Source organism: Ursus americanus, chromosome 32 (genome assembly GCF_024610735.1).
Source record: "Ursus americanus isolate L20-20 chromosome 32, mUrsAme1.1.p, whole genome shotgun sequence".
Lineage (NCBI taxonomy): Eukaryota > Metazoa > Chordata > Mammalia > Carnivora > Ursidae > Ursus > Ursus americanus.
In genome coordinates, this window is record NC_142158.1 from 33,538,804 (window position 1) to 33,544,803 (window position 6,000).

The following is a 6,000-nucleotide window of genomic DNA, read 5'->3' on the forward strand; positions in this document are numbered from 1 at the left end:
ATGGACTTGAACACTTACTAAATTTTATTATTTTTTTTTAATTTGTTTGTGAGAGAGAGCAGGGGGGAGCAGAGGGCTAGGGACAAACAGACTTCATGCTGAGCGACCCATGCGGGGCTCAGTCTCACAACCCTGAGATCATGACCCGAGCTGAAATCAAGAGTCAGACACTTAACTGACTGAGCCACCCAGGTGCCCCTAATTTTTCTTATTTTTGAAGAGTTGTTTTTTAAAGGAAAATCCTGGGTTCCCTCCAGGTTCTCCCTCTGTTCACCACCATGTAGAGAGAAATGTTTCTATCTAGGTGAGAATCTCGATGGGATGACTCATTCTTCACGAAAGGCTGTCAACCACCTACCATCTGCTAATTGGATTACTGAATTCTAAACAATATGGATTTGCCATTACTCAACCACAAAATATTAGCTCGTCCCTCGGAAAACTACATACCTGATCATATTACCCTGAGCTCATACACACAGAAACCTTCCTCACCCCCTTCCAGGAGTATTTTACTGACTTGTCTTTTAAATATTGTGTCTTTGGCATACGTTAAGGGATTCTAGAAGAGACTGCTCCACAGAGCCCAATAGTGCATTTGCGATAGAGCTCCTGTGCATTTGGTCATTTTATGTTTCCCATGGAAAATCCCATGAGAGAATTTTCTTTCAGAGCCAAGTGTCATGAAATGCTCAGCTACCCCTGAATAACTGAGTATTTGTCTTCCTTACAGCCAAGTAGAATTATGTAACTGGATGTGTTTCCCTTTTCACTCTGGCCATCAGGAAGCTCCAAATCAAGCTTTAGCTCAGCTTTAGCACCTGAATAGGAACCTGGTGGCTGCATATTTGCATTCCAATTTGTTCCCTGGTCCTAACCTATTTAAATCTGGGTTTTTCTCTTGCTTGGACTTATTTAGAATTTTCTACATTCTGTGTACAATTGCACTGGCCACCCACTTAAGTTGATCATGGAAAAAGCTGGAGAAATGAATGATGAACATATAATGATGACCACCTTTATATGTAGCCACTTGCCCTTACTTCAATCAGGAGTTGAAATTTACGTTTCTTCCATGCTGATAAAAATGTCTTGTTTATAAGGTCTCCAGGGTTTCAATTCAGCTAAATAAAGCTAGAAAAATTAATTATTTTCAAAGAAGTTTTAATGTTATTGCAAATCTACACAATGTCATTCTTTTAATTTTGCTTTTTTCCTTCTGATGGAGGTAGATAGTCAAGGTAATGACTGGCAAGTGTAAGTGACAATTGGATGTCCCTAATTCTCCAATCAAATAATTCCTCACGACCTCTCTCAGGATTTTCCTTTAGTAGGCCAGAATTTGAAGTATTACATTTTCTATTATGTAACCTAAATCATCTTATTTACTTTAAATTCCTTTCTACCATGTATTAGTGATCTGATTTGTATTCACTGGCATGTATATTTGCACATACATGCTTCAACTGAAGGTAGACAGAAAATCTTAAAGCAGGATTCATCGTTGTCTTAATGTAACTTTTATATTTGTTAAGTTGAAGGTAGAAAGGCAATTGAATACCCCATAACAATTAGGCATTCTTGTCCAGCAAGAATGTGTCTACGGTGTAATAATCTTGTAATTATCTGGAGAATGGACAATAAAGGTGCTTTGAAAATGTAAGGTAAGAAATAAGAAGTATCGGCAAGAACGTGGAGAAAAGGGAACCCTCGTGCACTGTTGGTGGGAATGTAAATTGGTGCAGCCACTGTGGAAAATAGTGTGGAGCTTCCTCAAAAGATTAAAAATAGGACTACCATCTGATCCAGCAATTCCACTTCTGAGCATTTACTGAAACACTAGTTTAAAAAGATCTCTGCACTCCTGTGTTCATTAAAGCATTATTTACAACAGCCAAGATACAGAAACAAACTAAGTGTTCATGGATGAATAAAGAGAATGTGGTATATATGAACAATAGATACTATTCAGCTATAAAAAAGAATGAAATCTTGCCATTTGCAACAACTTGGATGGATCTTGAGGGCATTATGCTAACTGGAATAAGTCAGACAGAAAAACAAATACAGTTTGATCTCACTCAAATGTGGAATCTTAAACAGTAACAAAAACAAGACCAAGCTCAAACATACGGAGAACAGATTGGTGGTTACCAGAGGCAGAGGCTGGAGAGTAGGTGAAATGGGTAAGGGGGTCGGAAGGTGTAAATTTCCAGTCATAAAATAAATCATGGGGATGGAATGTACAGCATGGTGGCTACAATTAATAGTACTGTAGTGCATATTTGAAAGTTGCTAAGAGAGTAGATCTTAAAATTCCTCATCACAAGAAAAAAAAAGAGTGTAAGGTAAACAGTTAAAATAAAACCACAAATTTTGTAATCCTGTTTTGTCATTTCTTTTTTTTTTTAAGATTTTATTTATTTATTCGACAGAGATAGAGACAGCCAGGGAGAGAGGGAACACAGCAGGGGGAGTGGGAGAGGAAGAAGCAGGCTCATAGCGGAGGAGCCCGATGTGGGGCTCGATCCCATAACGCCGGGATCACGCCCCGAGCCGAAGGCAGACGCCCAACCGCTGTGCCACCCAGGCGCCCCCTATTTTGTCATTTCTTAATATACCAGGAACCTCAAAAAATGGAAATAGCGCAGGCCTGTTTCCTATTTCAATTTTTATTTACAGGTTACCATGTGCCAGGCACAGAGGGGATACAGAGATTAAAGATCCAGTTTTTGCTCTCAAGGACTTAACCATCTAGAACTGTGCTGTCCAAAATGGTAGCCTCATGTGACTATTTAAATTTAATTATAGTAGAAATTTAGTTTCTCAATCACACTAGTCACATTTTAAAAGCTCAATAACCGCATGTGGCCGGCGGCTACACAGTGCGTGCGTAGAACGTTTCTATCACTGTAGAAAATTATATTAGAGAATGTCGGTCTAGACGTCATGTGGAAATTTCAGACTAGGAAAGATGTGCTACATGTGCATAAGAATGATCTGGGGCATGTTGAACCCCACTGCCAGAGATTCTGGTGGATGGATACCATCAATCAGATGGGAGTCTGTTTTCGCAATACCTCCAGGTGATTGTGATACAGAAGGTACACATACTTCATTGAGAAAAATCAATTTAGGGTCAGTGGGACTAGCCCAGTAGAGTGATTCTGAATATCCTACCTAAATGGCATCTGGATGCTTGCGCCAATTCAAATTTGATTTGGAGAGTTAGGAGTGCTGGAACTATATTTGTACCTTGAGAGTTATGGAGCATTGTATACCCATTATGTGTCTAAAGACATATCAAAGAGTACTAGAAATATCTTTAATTTTCATGTTTTCTCCAGAGGCATTAGAGGAGAACCTATTCCTGTCTTTTCCAGCTTCTGGTGCCTGCTGACATTCCTTGGCTTGTGGCCACATCACCTTAATCTCTACTGGCATTGTCAGATTGTCTGTTCCTCTTCTGTGTCAGATGGCCCTCTGTGTCCTTCTCACAGGGACACTTATGATTATATTTAGGGCCCACCCAGATAATCCAGGATAACCTCCTCATGTCAAAATCCCCAGCTTAACCATATATACAGAGACTATTTTTGCATAGAAGGTAACGTTCACTGGCTCCAGAGATTAGGACCTGGATATTTTGGGGAGCCATTATTCAGCCTACCATAACACAGTTATGCTTACTTATGAACTTAGAGAATGGTGTTGAAGGATAGGTATACACCAACTTTTTAACATGAATTTCTTCAAGATAGATGTTATTGGAGAAGGAAAGGGGAAGCTATTCACTTTTTTTCCATGTTTTGCTTGAGTAACTAAATATAATAAGGTAAAAATTTTTTATTTTATTTTTAGAATTTATTTTTTTGAGAGAGAGGGAGAGTGAGAGGAGAAGCAGACTCCCCACTGAGCAGGGAGCCTGACGTGGGGCTCGATCCCAGGACCCTGAGATCATGAGCTGAGCCTAAGGCAGACACTTAACCAACTGAGCCACCCAGGTGCTCCCAAGTAGAAAAAATTTTAAAGGAGAAAGAAGAAGAGCAAAAACTTCAACTAAATACAAACAAAAAGAAAGCAGAGGGCAATATCAATTATACGTACGATGGAATTCGAGACCAACAGCATTACACAGAAAAATAAAGGGTATTTTGTATGATGAAAGCCCAAGAAATGAACAAGTTATAAACCTTTATGTATCAAACACTATAGTAGCAAACTATGGAAGGCAAAAACTCTCAAAAAATAAGAAGATTTTTGTAAAACTACAATTTTCTTAAGGGACTTGAATATATGTTTTTTAGAATTCAATGCATCAAGTGGACAAACAAGAAGAGGAAGAGGAGGAAGGGGAAGAAGAAAAAGAGGAAGGAAAAGAGGGAGGGGGAGGGGATAGCAGTGGTTGTGGAGGATTTTAATTAAGTTCTCAGCTTGATCTAGCAGTTGTAAATAAAACTTAGTATACCATAACAGATGATACATTCTGTTTTTGTCCGAGGAACAGCCACAAGAATCAAGCATATGCTTGTTCACGAAGCAAATTATGGTAAATTTCAAAAGGAAGAAATGTAACAGGTCTCATTCACTAGCCACAATGCAGTAAACTACAATTATCATCAAAGGATAGCAAGATAGGGGTGCCTGGGTGGCACAGTCGTTAAGCGTCTGCCTTTGGCTCAGGGCGTGATCCCGGCGTTATGGGATCGAGCCCCACATCAGGCTCTTCCGCTGTGAGCCTGCTTCTTCCTCTCCCACTTCCCCTGCTTGTGTTCCCTCTCTCGCTGGTTGTCTCTGTCAAATAAATAAATAAAATCTTAAAAAAAAAAAAAAGGATAGCAAGATAAGATTTATCTTCTAGAGTTAAAGAGAAAACCAAAACTGAATTTGAAAAACTATATAAAAGAATAACAATGAGTGTCTACCTAGTAAAAGCTGTGCTATGTGACCAAGACAGTTCTGAGGAAAAGCTATTTTTATTTTTTTAATTTTTCATTTTAACTTAATTACCTCTTTATGTTTTTAATTCCAGTTAACATACAGTGCTATATTAGTTTCAGGTGTACAATATAGTGACTCAGTAACTATCCGTTACTCAGTGCTCATCATGACAAGTGTTCTCTTCATCCCCTTCATTTATCTCACCCATCTCCCACCCAGCTCCCCTCTGGTCACCATCTGTTTGTTCTCTCTAGTGAAGAGTTTGTTTTCTGGGTTTTCTCTTCTTTTTCTTTGTTCACTTGCTTTGTTTTTTAAATTCCACATATGAGTGAAATCATTTGGTATTTGTCTTTCTCTGACTTATTTCGCTTAGCATAAGACTCTAGCTCCATCCATGCTGTTGCAAATGGCAAGATTTCAGTCTTTTTACGGCTTGCATTATGTATGCGTACCACATCTCCCTTATCTGTTCATCTGTCAGTGGGTAGCTGGGCTGCTCCCATAATTTGCCTATTGTAAATAACGCTGCAGTACACATAGGGGTGCTCATATCTTGTCAAGTTAGTGTTTTCACATTCTTTGGGTAAATACCCAGCAGTGCAATTACTGGACCATGAGGTAATTCCCTTTTTAATTTTTTGAGGAACCTCCATACTGTTTTCCAGAGTGGCTGCACCAGTTTGCATTGCCACCAACAGTGCAAGAGAGTTCCCCTTTCTCCACATCCTCACTAACATCTGTTGTTTGTGTTGTTGATTTTAGCCATTCTGACAGGTGGGAGGTGATATCTTATTGTGGTTATGATTTGCACTTCCCTAATGATTAGTGATGCTGAGCACCTTTTCATGTGGATTTTGGCCATCTGTATGTCTTTGGGAAAACGTCCATAATATTTTCTGCCCATTTTTAAATTGGATTGTTTGGGTTTTTTGTGTGTTGAGTTGTATCAGTTCTTTATATATTTTGGATACCAACCCTTTATCAGATATGTCATTTATAAGTATCTTCTTCCACACAGTGGGATGTCTTTTACTTTTGTTGACTGTTTCCTTTGCTGTG